General features: G+C 38.3%; 1 protein-coding gene and 1 pseudogene across 2 annotated transcripts in view; both read right to left on the bottom strand.

Moving 5' to 3' along the window:
- Nucleotides 1–5,940, bottom strand: part of LOC108514114 (regulator of G-protein signaling 17 pseudogene) — a 12,766-nt pseudogene extending 6,826 nt beyond the window's left edge.
- ELF1 (E74 like ETS transcription factor 1) overlaps nucleotides 1–16,244 on the bottom strand; it is a 121,820-nt gene that overhangs the window by 60,385 nt on the left and 45,191 nt on the right. The gene's annotated exons all lie outside the window — the stretch shown is intronic.

Here is a 16,244-nt window from a genome sequence, read left to right as displayed (position 1 = left end):
AAAAAAAAAAAAAAAAAAAAAAAAAAAAAAAATCTGTTTTCTATTATAATACAGTAGAATGCTCTATATTAGCTCCCAGCAGATATGAAGTCAGTGATATGAAGATAAACTGCACACAGTCTTCCAAAGGTTGCCAAGTCTCAGTTTAAAAAGTGAAATCACAGGATATTAGAGCTGAAAAAGATCTAAGGATTACCTAGGACAACATATTCATCGAAAAGATAAGGAATTTAGGCCTAGAACATTCTGATGTGTCCAAGGACACACAGCTAGTTCGTGGCAAAGAAAGCAAGAAAAGCCCAGATTTCCTACTGGTATCTTTGTATCTATATTAATAGAACTTCATTAATATTTTTTCCATAGCAGAATATCTGGAAAAATAAGAAATCCCCTAGACAAATACTTAGCAAAAGTACCTTACCATACCCCAGTACAACTGTCAATTAAAATGCTTTTTATATATTATGCAACCTCTTGATACTTGGGATAAATCATTTTTCAACCATAATTTTAACTGAAACAACTGGTGCAGAGAGTTTGTAGATTTCCCTATTTACTGCTTTAAATCTTAAAGTTTTACTGTCATTATCTCCCAAGTTTACTATATCATATCACCTTGCCTTACATTTTCACTCAGCCTAAAAGTAAAAGCAAACATGTATAGCCTTTTAGAAGGCTACCACAACTTTGTAACTCATTAAAATACTTCAAAATAGATTTGTACTGACATTTTTCTTTCTAGTTATTTTTTTTTCTTTTTGAGACACAGTCTTGCTCTATCGCTCACGCTGGAGTGCCGTGGCACGATCCTGGCTCACTGCCACTTCTGCCTGGGTTCAAGCGATTCTCATGCCTCAGCCTCCCAAGTAGCTGGGACTACAGATGTGCACCACCACGTCTGGCTAAGTTTTGCAATTTCAGTAGAGGCAGTGTCTCACTATGTTGCCCAAGCTGGTCTTGAACTCCTGAGCTCAAGTGATTTGCCCACCTCAGCCTCCCAAAGTGCTGGGATTACAGGCATGAGTCACTGTGCCTAGCCTTTCTAGTTATTTTAAATACAGTATTGCTAGAATTTACATTAAAATATGTGAATATGGAAAAAACAAAAAAGAAACATCCCAAAATGTAGGTATAGTTAAGAAACTAGATTTGAACTTTCCCGAAAAAGAATAGTCATACTTTCTCAGTTCCTGCTTTCTCTAAACCAGGTACTCTACACACAAAATTGAAGGAAAAAAAACACAAGTTAATGTCACAAGGCAAACAAGTCATTTCATTGCACTCAGTGTTCTCATAATTGAAAAAGAAAATGTTTCTATACCCCAACTTTTCATTTAATTTTTTTCAAATATCAACAAATTTAAGAAAGTTGAGAAAACGTTAAAACTATATTTTGCAATCTAAACAGGTACCATGTATTTACTATGAATATATTTTAGGTAGCTATGCAAGATAGTTACTTAAAATTAAGCACTTTTATTTTTTAATTAATTTTTTTCATTGTTGAATTCTTTATTAATTCAAAACATTTTAAGTCAGTGTAACGCACATGCATTTTAAAATAACATCCATAGATTTCCACAATATAGTAAAATGAAAACAGCTCTATTTTGATTTACTTTGAAAACTCAAAGAAAGCTACCTAGTTTGAGACTTCTGAATTTTTTTACATTACTGTTATGCTCAAATTCTACTACATGGTGAAAATTCTAGCATTTTCCAGAAGTATGTTATTGTACATAGGTAAAATGATAAAACTGATTCTAGGAAAGGGGAATAAAAAAACCCAAAAACTTAAATTGGAGGAAACATAATCTGGATTATCTATTCAATTTATGAGTACCCACTGTTATTCTGGTGTTGCAAAATAACCAAGTGTGGTGCCTCTTAAGCTGTATTCATGCACTCAAAACTTCTTTATTGTCCACCAATAAATATTAGTGGAGTACAATATATGGATATAGATTAAGTATGATGAACATGGTAGTAAAAAATATACACATTTGATACATCATTTTACAAAACCAGACACATTATTTAGCAAACATTTAAAAATCATATACAAGAAACATATTTATGACAAACTGGTTAAAGCCGGCGGGAAATACATCAGGCCTTTTACATTATTTCAATATTCAGTGTTCATTGGTTAGTGGAGGGCAATATAGAAATGCACTAAGCAAAATGGCCAGTTTAAATTTAAGTTACCTCTTATGACAATTAGTAAGACTAAGATATTTAATGTTGAAAATATATGGAGGACTATTGTAATTATTTACACAGATAGTTCAAGGGAAAAATTCACTTTCACCTCTATTAGGTGAATATTCAGGCTAAGACTTTTGGAGTTTTATTTTTCTACTTTACTGTATTTTCTTTATAGCATTTATTAGTAATCACTTAATGGAACCTAATATTAGGGTTGAAGAATCTGCTCAGAATTTGTTTAGCTCAGTGTAAATGTCCAGAAAATTTACCTTCAATATAATCTCTTTAAAAATGTATTACTTTGGCCGGGTACAGTGGCTCAAAGTTGTAATCCCAGCACTTTGGGAGGCTGAGGCAGGTGGAATGCCTAAGCTCAGGAGTTCGAGACCAGCCTAAGCAACAGAGTAAAATCCTGTCTCTAATAAAAATACAAAAATTAGCTGGGCTTGGTAGCATGTGCCTATAGTCCCAGCTACTCAGGAGGCTGAAGCAGGAGAATCACTTGAACCTGGGAGACGGAGGTTGCAGTGAGCCAAGATTGCGTCACTGCACTCCAGCCTACAGACAGAGCGAGACTCCATCTCAAAAACAAACAAAAACAAACAAACAAACAAAAAAGTGTTACTTTACAATGGAGAAACATAATAGATGCTAACTCAGGTAAGTGATCAAGATTAACATCAACAGCTAAGAGTAGCCTAAAGTTTGAGAAACTGTCACAGCTAAGAGGAATCCTGATGATGGCATGTACCTTTGCTATCATGTGATAAGCATGGCACTTTACCTTTGTTCTTCCAAAAACCAAACCCGTGTCTAGTCATGAGAAAAACATCATGAAATGAAAGAAAACAGAGGGACATTCCACAAAATACCAGTTTATTTCTCAAAATTGTCATCAAAAACAAGGAAAGTTTCAGCAACTGTCACAACTAAGAGAAACCTAAGGAAACATGACAACTAAATGCAATGTGGTATCCTGAATGGGATCCTGGGACAGAAAATGGACATTCGGTTAAAAACTAAGGAAATCTGAATAAAGTATGAACTTAATGACCAATATTGGTTCATTAATTTTGACAGATGTCCCACAGGTCTCTATGGGTATTTGCAGTTTTTCTGTAAATATAAAACTACTCTAAAATTAAAGGTTTCGTGAACACATTACTATTTAAAATTTTATTTTATTTTCAACATTTTATTTTTTCTTAGAGTCAGGGTCTCACTTTGTTGCACAGACAGGTCTGGAACTCCTGGGCTCAAGTGATCCTCTCGCCTTAGCCTCCCAAAGTGCTGGGGTTACAGGCGTGAGCCACCATGCCCGGCCCATTACTACCTTTTATTTATTTATTTATTTTATTTATTTATTATTTATTTAATTATTATTATACTTATTAAGTGTCTAGGGTACAATGTGCATAACGTGGCAGGTTTGTTACATATGTATACTTTGCCATGTTGGTGTGGCTGCCACCCCACACTGCACTCGTCAGCACTCCATCAATTTCGTCATTTATATCATTGGGGGCAGGTAATAACTCCCAATGCAATCCCTCCCCCCTCTCTCCCTCCCCATGATTATGCCCCGGCGTGTGATGTTCCCCTTTCCCAAGTCCAAGTGATCTCATTGTTCAGTTCCCACTATGAGTGAGAACATGCGGTGTTTGGTTTTCGTGTCTTGTGGATAGTTTGCTAAGATGAATGGTTTCCAGCTGCATCCATGTCCTACAAAGGGCGCAAACTCATCCTTTTTTATGGCTGCATAGTATTTCATGGTGTAATAATGTGCCGACATTTTCTTAATCCAGTCTGTTCACTGATGGATATTTGGGTTGTTCCAAGTCTTTGTGATTGTTGGAAATTGAATAGTGCCAAAAATATGGAACGCTTCACGAATTTGCGTGTCATCCTTGCACAGGGGCCATGCTAATCTTCTCTGTATCGTTCCAATTTTAGTATATGTGCTGCCGAAGCGAGCACTACTACCTTTTATTAAGTTTTTATTTTCATTGTAAAATTGTTAAAGAAAATCATACTACCTTAATATTAAAAAGTGTTTTCTAATTGTCAATCTCTTATATCTTAGTCTTAGGCCTATAACTCATTTATATATTTAGCAAATAACTTGGTACTATTTCTGTCCTTGGGAATGTTGTTTTTATTTCCTTTGGAAATAAAATTTTCAAATGATTTATCTTATTTAAACTTTAATTTTAACCTACAATTGCATATCTATCTATCTATCTATCTATGTCATTCAGAAACATTTCTATAGATTTGAGGTGATGGTGAACTGAAAGAAGTGATTTGGGATCATAAGCAAAGCAATAACACTGATACAGTGTTCCATCTTAAAATATGATTGCATGTTTTGATGAATAGCTACATCAGATGTTTAATGTATGTTTTGGAAAAAAATAGGGGAAGTGCATTAAAATGACATTTAATACAAGCATAAAATAACTATTCAGTTGAAGAACTTTGATAAAATAATGTCATATTTTATTCTTTCCATGTTTGTTTTATTTAATGCTCATAGCCATCCTGATAATTAAGTATATTTGTCATTTGCAGATGAGAAAATGAACTCAGAGAAGGTAAATGATTTGCCCAAAGTCACCTGAGACAGAAATGTAACTTGAAATCAGATTTGTAATTTTAAGTTCCTGATGTGTTTACACTATGTTCCCTAAGTGCATCTGTGGACACACATTTCCTGTAGTAAGCACTGTATGTGGCATTCTTTTAATACAGCAATAAGAGCTAGATCTTTAGAAAGGAAATGTATCTAAGCTTAGGACAGAAACACAATCTGTTTATTATTCTAAAATGTTTATTTCTAACTGTTTAAAAGCTGTAATGCAGTGATAGCAGTTAGGTATAAGTCAACAGTTTTAAAATCCTAAAATTTCTGAAATGAGATTTAATATGAGAAATAATGAAGGAAGAATGAATTTCACATTGCACATATGACATATTTTAAAATATTACATTTGGTTATTGTCATCAATGCTTGATAGTGTTCCTTTTCCCTACTCGTCTTAAGAGCTTTTGTCATAGGAATAAAATCAGTTCCCAAACTGGGACCTTCTATCAGTTGGGGCAACATTTCGCCTTTTGTAGTATTTTCATTAGAGTCAAAGTCTTGAACATCCCCTTGAATTCATCTGAAACAGTGTCACTTGGGGCTGGAGAGGACTATACCTGTGAGGATTAGGATCCAACAGATTTCTATTGATCACCTCTCTAACTCGAGAATTCTCTAACTCGAGAATCAAGACTGACCTCTTTTGGTGATAGTATAGAAATGTAATCTTCATTTATCATTCTAGCCTTCTCTCTTTTCTTTGATTACTTTTTTGTTCTGTTCTTTCTTTAAGTCTTCACAGGCAAACCAGAAAAGTGGTTCTCTTTGTTGTATTCTGTTCAGAGGAACTCTCTGAAAAGGTGTCTTCCTGCTGGGGCCTTCATCATCTTGTCAAAATTTTGAGACCAGGGCAAGACTTCCTCTGCAGTGGGGTTTTGGCATTCCTCTAAGACCTGGATACTCTCCGTGTTCGTAGTGTGTATGGTTATTCCTGCATTTTCCCCTCTTTCTTCATTCCTAACAGTGAGGCAGGAGCAGCTGAAACAACAGCACCAACGAAAGCAACAGATGTTGTTGAGCCTTTGGTTTCCAGGTGCCTGAGACACAGCAGGTGTTCCTTCATTTTGAGACTGCTGCCTTTTTCACATTTCAGCTACTTCAGGACCCAACTGGCCAGTTGCCTGGAGGTGTGGGCAGCGCACCGATGGGTCCAGGGGTAGCAGGGCTGGGCGGCTCAGTCCTCTAGTGGAGCTGGTTTGCTACTATCTGCCCAACTGAAACACCCAGCGGGCGAGAAGCTAATTTATATTTATTTTTTAGAGATAGGGTCTCACTGTTGCCCAGGCTGGAGTGCAGTGGCATGATCCTTGCTCACTATGGCCTCAAACTCCTGGCCTCAAGCGATCCTCCTGCTTCAGCCTCCTGAGTAGCTGGGGCTATAGGTATGTACTACCATACCTGGGTAATTTTTTATAATTTCTTTTGTAGAGAAGGGGTCTCACCAACTTGTCGAAGCTGATCTCAAACTTCTGAGCTCAAGCAATCCTCCCACCTAGGCCTCCCAAAGTGCTGGGATTATAGGCATGAACCACTGTACCTGGCGGGGTTCTTTAATTTAAATTAGGCATTTTTTAATTGAGGGGGAGTAAGCAGAGGGAAGTGCCCAGGATGTTATCAAAAGTATAGTTTTATTTTTATGTAAATAAAGCACAAATCGATGTTTTTTTTTTGTATAGGATGTCTCAGTCAAACTTCCGGTGACTTAAACAAATCTGAAACAGGTTTTGGCAACTTGATCAAGGTCACCTTAGCTTCAACCATGCTAATAATAAAAAATATATATATATGATGAAACTAAACAGACTGATTTCTCTATGCGTTTGCCTTTTTGCTGACAACCAGGTGAACAGTTCCAGGACTCTTAAGGCAGGGCCACAATTACTCACCACCCAAACCTGAAATTCCAGTTCTTTCACATAGTTCTTCACTTCCCATCATTGGCCACTTGGGCTAACCTGGTATCAGAATACACTGATACCAACTAGGGCAGCATTTATAGCACCCAGCAAAACAGCCAAACAGACTGAATACCTAGACCTGTCCATACCTGTGGTCTCAAGTTTAACTCTTTTTTTGAGCATGTTCTGAAAACAAAGAGAATTCAAAATCAAAAGAGAAGTATCAGCCAGGTGTAGTGGCTCATGCCTATAATCCCAGGACTTTGGGAAGCCCAGGAGGGCAGATCACTTGAGGTCAGGACTTCAAGACCAGCCTGGCCTACATGGTGAAACCTCTTCTTTACTAAAAATACAAAAATTACCCAGGTGTGTTGGGGGAATGCCTGTAATCCCAGCTACTTGGAGGCTAAGGCACGAGAATCACTTGAACCCGGGAGGTGGAGATCGCAGTGAGCTGAGATGGCACCACTGCCTGCCAGTCTGGGTGACAGAGCAAGATTCAGTCTCAAAAATAATGAAATCAACAAACAAGAGAAATATCTAACAGTTATGAGATACTGTTTTAATTCTGTTCATTAAAAAGAAAACATAAACATGCTAAAACATCTTTATCAGCAAAACCTGTTCAGGCAGTTAAATTTCTCTCTACAATAAGCAAGATTTAACTTGCAAGGAAATTGTTTCATTTCTGTGACCCTTTATTCTCCCAGTTAATATTTTCATTTTCTTAGAAAAGACATGCTCTAGTGCACTGGTTCCCCCATCTGAGAATACAGCAGATTCCCACTAGTAACTGTTTCATGCTGGCACTGACTGGGGGTGAAAAGCCAGGGATATGTTGTCTCAAAGTTCCTCAGGAGATTTTGCTACATGACATGCCTCCCCCACCTCCAATTCCTACACAGCATAACTCTCTTCTGGTAGAAACTGTATTCTGTTATAAAAAGTTTCACTCTTAAAGGGAGGCACACCAACAACTGAAAGCAAGATTTAAAGGTCATCTAAATCACTTCATGCTCATTATTAGGTGATATGCTCTTTCACATATTTATTTGATCGGCCCTTACTACGTCTATTCTAGCCCCACTCCAGTGGCTCTTCAGCCTGGAGTAGGAGTCATTCAGCAAAAGTAAAAATATGATCAACTTACTTCTCTGACAAGTAATTAATAGCTTCCATCGCCTACAGGCAAAACTCCAAATCTACTAACAATGCTAAAATAGCTCCTCGTGATGTGGAAGGTATGAGGAAATGGTAGTCAGATGTGTAAGACAGGATGTCTGAATACCTGCACTGGAGAAGTGAATGGAAATATTCTATGGATCAAGCTTAAAAGTACACCTATAACCTATAGTAATCAAGACAGTGAGATGCTAGTGAAAAGAACAAAATAGATCAATGAAACAGAAGAGAGAGCACGGATAATGGCACCACATAAATATAGTCAACCATCTTTGTCAAAGGACAAAGGCATTACAATTAAAAAAAGACAGTTTTTCAATCAACAGTGGTAGAAAAACTGGATATCCACATACAAAAATAATAGTAATAATAATAATCTAGACACAGACCTTATACCCTTCACAAATATTAACTCAAAATGGATCGCACACCTAATATATAGCATAGGATAAAAATCTAGATGAACATGGGTTTGGTGATGACTTTTTATAGATACCAAATGCAGGACTCATCAAAGAAAGAATTTGTAAGCTGAACTTCATTAAAATTAAAAATTTTTGCTCTGTGAAAGACAATGTCAACAGAATGAAAAGACAAACCACAGATTAAAGGACTGTTATCTAAAATATGCAAGGACCTCTCAAAACTCAGAGAAAATAGTCTGATTTTAAAACGGGCCAAAGACCTTAACAGACACCTCAGCAAAGAACGTATACAGATTAGCATATGAAAAGAAGCCCCACGTCATATGTCACCGGGGAAATGCAAACTAAAATGACAATGAGGTGTCACTACAAACCTATTAGAATGGCCAAAATCCAAAACACTGACAACACCAAAAGCTGACAAGGATGTGGAACAACAGGAATTCTCATTCACTGCTGGTAGGAATGGAAAATGGTACACTTTGGAAGACAGTTTGGCAGTCTCTTACAAAACTAAACACACTCTTACACCATACAGCTGTGCTCCTTGGTATTTACCCGAAGGAAGTAAAAACTTATGTCCACAGAAAACCTGCACGTGGATGTTTATAGCACCTTTATTCGTAATTGCCAAAGCTTGTAAGCAACCAAGATGTCCTTCAGTAGGTGAATTAATAAACTGTAGTGCATCCACATAATGAAATATTATTCAGCACTAAAGAGAAATAAGCTATCAAGCCACAAAAAGACATGTGGAAACTTAAACGCTTATTACTAAGTGACATTTGCCCAAACTCGTAAAATGTACACCATCACAAGTGAACCCTCATGTAAACTATGAACTTCAAGTGACAAAGTGTCAGTGTAGGTTCATCAGCTGTAACAAGTGCACTGCTCTGGTGCAGATGCTGATTAGCGAGAGGCTGATAATGGGGAGGTTATGCATGTGCAGGGGCAGGAGGTATATGGGAAATATTTGTACTTTCCTCTCAATTTTACTGTGAATCTAAAATGGCTCTAAAAAATAAAGTCTTTTTTTTTTTTTAAGTATAGCTCCAATACAATTTTAATACTCTTCACTATCATCTCAAAACAACATTCCAGCATTTCTGCATTTTATAGTTCCCCCACTTTCCCATCCCACTATTAAAGAAGCCGAAGTCAGCCCTGCCTTAATCCCACCAAGAACCCGATATATACTACCTCTTTCCAGGCTTTCTGTCTGTACTCACTGCCACTGAATCCAGACCTTTCCAACTATTCTCTGACAATCACAACCTTTTGTTCCTGTGACATTTTAGGATCCTCTTTCAAGTCACAGTGCAACCATGTTTAAGGACGTAATCTCCAGGGAAATAAACATTTCCATCTTTTCCCAAGTTACCAACACATTTGTGACTTTAAGATTCCTTGTGCACAAAACTTCCTGCTCCCCGTGTGAAAAAAAACCCTGAATGATCTGTTTTCACAGTCTACCTCTTTTCTTCTTCATTTATTATTTCAATCTTTTTTTTCGTTTGAGACAGAGTCTCGCTCTGTTGCCCAGGCTGGAGTGCAGTGGTGCAATCTCGACTCACTGCAACCTCCGCCTCCCAGGTTCAAGTGATTCTTCTGCCTCTGCCTCCCGAATAACTGGGACTACAGGCACCCGCCACCACGCAGGGCTAATTTTTGTATTTTTAGTAGAGATGACGTTTCACCACATTGGCCAGGCTGGTCTCGAACTCCTGACCTTATAATCCATCTGCCTCGGCCTCCCAAAGTGCTGGAATTACAGGTGTGAGCTACCATGCCCAGCCATCTTTTTTCTTTTTTTTTTTTTAAGAGATGGGGTCTTGATATGTTCCCCAGGCTGGGCTCAAACTCCCAGGCTCAAGCGTACCTCCCACCTTGGCCTCCCAAAGTGCTGGGATTACAGGTGTGAGCCACCATGCCCAATATCCTCTTTTCTTCTTTAAATTACATAAAACGATTTTAAATCAGCTTAGATATCATCAAAAGAGTTCTGATGTTTCATGTCAGGATCTTTAAAATGAGATTCTTCCTATAATCATCTTTGCAACTGTCTGGCAATCACCTAAGTTTCTAAACTCAAATGAACCCAAAAAACAAGAAGCAGGCCGGGTGTAGTGGCTCATGCACATAATCCTAGCACTTTGGGAGGCCAAGGTGGTCAGATCACTTGAGCCCAGGAGTTTGAGACCAGCCTGGGCAAAAAGGTGAAACCTCATCTCTACAAAAATACAAAAATTAGCTGGGTGTGGTGGTGTGAGCCTGCAGCCTCAGCTTACTCGTGAGGTTGAGGCGGGAGGATCACTTTAGCCTAGGAGGTGGAGGTTGCAGTGAGATGAGATAGCATCACTGTACTCCAGCAGGGAAGACAGAGGGACCCTGTCTCAAAAAAACAAAAGAAGCAGCAAAACCACAAGATGAGAAATGAAAATATGGAAGGCCATGGGCTTAGTACTGTAAGATATACACAGTCATTTGCCACATAACATTCTGGTGAACAATGGAGCAGATAAACAACAGTAGTTCCCTAAGATGGTAATACCGTGTTTTTACTGCACCTTTTCTATGTTTGTTTAAATACAAAAATACTTGCCATTGTGTTAAATTACCTATATTCTTCAGTACAGTAACATACTGTACAGGTTTGTACCTTAGGAGCAACAGGCTATACCATATAGCCTAGGCGTGCAGTAGGCTATACCATCTAGGTTTGTGTAGGTACATTCTGTGTTTTTTTGCAAAAGGATGAAATCACCTAATGATTCATTTCTCAGAATGTATCCCAGTCATTAACTGATGTATGCCTGTATTCGGTATTTACAAATTATACATTAACTTTATATTTAACTATTGTACAAATCTTAGAAGCAAACTTTAAATACAATTAGTAAGTAAAACATATACAGAATAAAGATTTAGACCTTCCCCATTCATAATATAATTTCTCAATCTTTAAATCAGTTGAATCCATTATGGTTACTGTTAACTAAAGTGCATCAAATACCGTGGCATTAGGTTTTCTCTAAAAGGAAACTGTTTTATGGAGGCCAAGGCAGGCAGATCACTTGAGGCCAGGAGTTCAAGACCAGCCTGGCCAACATGGTGAAGTCCTATCTCTACTAAAAAATACAAAAATGAGTCGTGCATGGTGGTGCACACACGTAGTCCCAGGTACTCGGAAAGCTGAGGCACTTCAGGCTGGGCAACAGAGCAAAACTCCGTCTCAAAAACAAACAAACAAAAGGAATAGTTTAGTTATGCTTATGTGATGCATCCAGAACTAATCAAAAGATCCCAAACATCTAATTTTAGAGGCACCTGTGCTATTATTGATGGAGTTCGTGGTAAAATGTTGTTAAGTATTTATTCAGTTTCCCCTAGGCTCAGCACTGTGGAAAATATATAAAGATAATGCATGGGCCCTGTTCCCATGAAATTTACTATCTAGTGCAGAAAACAAGACCAAGAGAAGCAACTAAATGCCACAAGGTTGTATTAAGTGCTAATAAAGCTGGTCAGTATTGCAGTATTTTAGAAGAGGAGATGGTCAAACAGGTAAAGAAAACACTTCACAGATAATGTGGGAACTAAACTGAACCTCAGAAGGAAGGCAGGAGTTGGAGATACTAAAGGGGAAAGGAAAAGATAGTAAAATACATCGTGTGTGTGTGTGCCTGCATACGTGAATGCCAACACAAAAGAACGCAGAGACTCAAAAATGACCAAAGTTTAGAGCTACTTAACAGCCTGATAAGAGCTAAGAGTTCACAATGGGAAATAGAAAGTCAGGCAGTAAAATTTAGGCATGATTTGAGAAGAAGTAAAAAAGTTCCTGGAGGTTATCAAACTGGGTTGCAACAGCAGATGATGGTCTATGACTACAAAGCCCAATGCAAGTCATGTAAGTGGGATGTGGCAACCACCATCCAAAAACGATGAGGACAGTTTAAACAGACATTCCACAGCTTGACTACTACATTGAAAACTTCCCATCACCAATGTGTATACTGTCCTCCTTAAATTCTTCATTAATTACTTAAAATAGAGATTCTCAACCATGGTTTTTATTCTGCTCAGGGTGTGGCAAAACTTTTTTTTTTTTTTTTTTTTTTTTTGAGACGGAGTCTCGCTCTGTCGCCCAGACTGGAGTGCAGTGGCTAGATCTCAGCTCACTGCAAGCTCTGCCTCCCGGGTTTATGCCATTCTCTTGCCTCAGCCTCCCGAGTAGCTGGGACTACAGGCGCCCGCCACCTCGCCCGGCTAGCTTTTGTATTTTTTAGTAGAGACGGGGTTTCACCATGTTAGCCAGGATGGTCTCGATCTCCTGACCTCGTGATCCGCCCGTCTCGGCCTCCCAAAATGCTGGGATTAGAGGCTTGAGCCACCGTGCCCGGCCAAAACTCTTTAAATCACTTAATTTACTCCATGTTTTTGTTCTTCACCTAAGAATTGGAAGAGGGGAGAAACAGGAAAATAAGATTTTCAAAAACGTATGACTACTTACCACATAATCTTTCTTACTATTCAACTGAACATCAAAACTACCCATCATTCACTTGAACACCAGTTTAACTTTAAAATATATGAACTGCTGCATTTTTGGATGACTGTATCTTGTCAGTATTAAGTATTTTGAATAGATGATGCAGACTTAGTTATTCAGTGAAGAAAGATGTGATATAAATAACAGATCCACCTTTCTTCGTCACTGAAATAGAGACTGCTATCACCACCATTCACAAAATCTTCGTTTTCTTACAAGGTGACATTCAGAAGATACTTCTGTAAAAATAATTAGTTGACCAAATGAGGCTGCATTGAACCTGGCTTTTTTTTTTTTTTTTTTTTTTTTTTTTTTTTGAGATAGAGTCTCACTCTGTTTGCCAGGCTAAAGCACAGTATCACTATCTACAGCAATTCTCCTGCTGCCTCAGCCTCTAGAGTAGCTGGAACTACAGGCACGCCACCACACCCGGCTAATTTTTGTATTTTTAGTTGAGACAGGGTTTCGCCACGTTGGCCAGGCTGGTCTTGAACTCCTGACCTTAACTGATCCACTTGCCTTGGCCTCCCAAAGTGCTGGGATTACAGGCGTGAGCCACCACGCCAGGCCGAACCACCACGCCAGGCCGAACCTGAGTCTTTATTAGAGGTGCTTTCTGCTTTACAGCTTTGTTGTACTCTTGGAAAGTTCAAGAATTGAAAGTTGTCTCAGTAGATGTAATGGGCACTTACCAGATTAAAAAAAAAAAAAACTATAAAGACACATTCAGGAATTGTACAATATCACAATAAGGTTTATTTATATTATTTGCTAGCAATACCTAATGTCTAGTAAGTTCTTTGTGGTTTACAAAGTAAAACATATACAGTATACTGTTTTTTATTTAATCCTTAAACATCTCTAATAACTACTGAAATTTCTGCATAGATACAAAACTCTGACATGTCCTCAAGGAGAGTAGGAAAGTGATGATAATAATAAATCATAAAGTAAATAATTAGATATTACTCAAAGAAATCTACAGATTCAATGCAATCTGTGCAATCTGTATCAACATACCAATGACATTCTTCACAGAAATAGGAAAAACACTTTTCTTTTTTTCCTGAGACAGAATCTCACTCTGTCGCCCAGGCTAGAGTGCAATGGCACAGTCTCAGCTCACTGCAACCTCTGCCTCCCGGGTTCAAGTGATTCTCCTGCCTCAGCCTCCCAAATAGCTAGGATTACGGGTGCCCATCACCACACCAGGCTAATTTTTGTATTTTTAGTAGAGATAGGGTTTCACCACGTTGGCCAGGCTGGTCTTAAACTCAAGACCTCGTGATCCACCCACCTTGGCCTGCAAAAGTGCTGGGATTACAGGCGTGAGCCACTGTGTCTGGCCAACATTTTTTTTATTATTATAATTTATACGGAGGCTGGGCATGGTGGCTCGTGCCTGTAATCCAGATGCCGGCACTTTGAGATGCCAAGATTTTTGTGGTTCCACAAAAGATCTCAAATAGCAGATAACAAAGCTGGAAGCACCAAACTACAAGTCTTCAAAATATACTATAAAGCTATAATAACCAAAATAGCATGATTGGCATAAGAACAGACACACAATGTGCAAGACCCTGTTCTAAGTCCTGGGAATACAGCAGTGAACAAACCAACCAAAATTTCTGCCTTTATAGGACTTAGAATCTAGTGATCTTAATCACAACATTCTGTTCCCCTCAAAATATTCTGCTTTAAAAATGTGAAGCCAGGTGCAGTGGCATGCTCCCATAGCAGGGGGCTGAAGCAGGAAGACCACTCCAGCCCAACAGTTCAAGTCTGCCATGCACTGTGATCACACCTATAGACAGCCACTTACTCCAGCCAGGGCAAAACAGCAAGACCTTGTTTCAAAGAAAAGAAAAAAAAATGGGGATTGTCAGGCAATATAGGCTGTTATCTCAAAACCCATTAATAGAAACTTCTGTCTCTCTTGTTCAGTATCTAACTCCTAGTTACAATCCAACCCCTGACAACTGGACACAGAAAATGTGACGTCTCCTACACTAAGTGGGGGAATGAGAGTTGTGGGGAGAAGTTTTTTACCTTTCAGAGACAATCTGCGAGTATATAAGATGAGGGAAAGGGAAAATCTGGGGAGGAAACAGGTATGGATAAATTCGAAAGGAGACTGTTCCAGGTAAAGTTGATTTACTTAGGGACAACCTCAAAGCCTTCATTTTGATTTAATTTGACTTTGAGCCAACCAAAATGTGACAACAAACAAAAGCGTACTGGGATTTTTAAAAAACATCCCCTTTATAAATAGAAATACCTTGGAGAAGAAATAATTCTTTCTATATTGTCTTTTCCTATATATTAATAGTAGATGGCCTGCAGAAATCATATCAGGGCCAGGTGCAGCAGCTCATGCCTATAATCCCAGCACTTTGGGAGGCCAAGGTAGGTAGATCATTTGAGGCCAGGAGTTCGAGACCAGCCTGAGCAACAAGGCAAGAACCCATCTCTACACAAATTAAAAACTAGATGGGCATGGTGGCATGAGCTGGTGGTCCCAGCTACTTCGGAGGCTGAGGTGAGAGCCATGATGTCGCCACTCCACTCCACAGAGCAAGACCTTATCTAAAAAGAAAAAAAAAAAGGCAAGTCCCATCCCGAATAAATAAATAAATAAATAAATCAGTGTTGTCTATATTCTTCTGGACAAGCACTCTTTAGGGACCTATCTGCCAGACACTTGTGGGTAAGGGAAAAGGGTAGGAAAGCAACAAGTAGCAACAAGACTTTCCCTCCAGGTGATCACACTCTATCAACTAAGGCAAATGCACATCACAGTAATATGTATGCTACAGCAGAAGTGGGCAAAGTTCATTATCTCATGTAATTCAGTAATTATTTACTATGTCCTATCTCTTAAGATTATAAGCTACTTGAAAACAAAAGACATAATAAATTTTTCTATATGTTATTAATAAACACAATTTAAAAGAATATTAAGTACAGTGTGTGTTAAAAGTCAAGCTAGGTCAAGATCAAAAGACATTTTATTTTCTTAATTTTACTTACTAAAATTCTTCATTGAGACAGTAAAAGATTAGTGTTTTCATATGTTTGTTTTAGCATTCCATAGAATTTCACATGATGCATGCATGTGCTTCCCAGAACCAACTGGTGGTAAGCCAAGCTTCACTGACTATCCTCAAAGGGACATACATAACATGTATTTTTCTGATTCAAACTCAGAAATTCATCATCACCCCCCAACAAACAGCACAAAAAAGGGAGGTCTCACATTAAAAGGACACTCAAAAACCCTATAAACTATTTTCCACAGGTCTACCTCAGTTTTAATAAACAAAATAACTATT

This window comes from Rhinopithecus bieti, unplaced genomic scaffold (assembly GCF_001698545.2).
Source record: "Rhinopithecus bieti isolate Rb0 unplaced genomic scaffold, ASM169854v2 scaffold_32955, whole genome shotgun sequence".
Classification (NCBI taxonomy): domain Eukaryota; kingdom Metazoa; phylum Chordata; class Mammalia; order Primates; family Cercopithecidae; genus Rhinopithecus; species Rhinopithecus bieti.
Note: the sequence above shows the minus strand (reverse complement) of the source record. Positions and strands in the feature narration are given on the sequence as shown.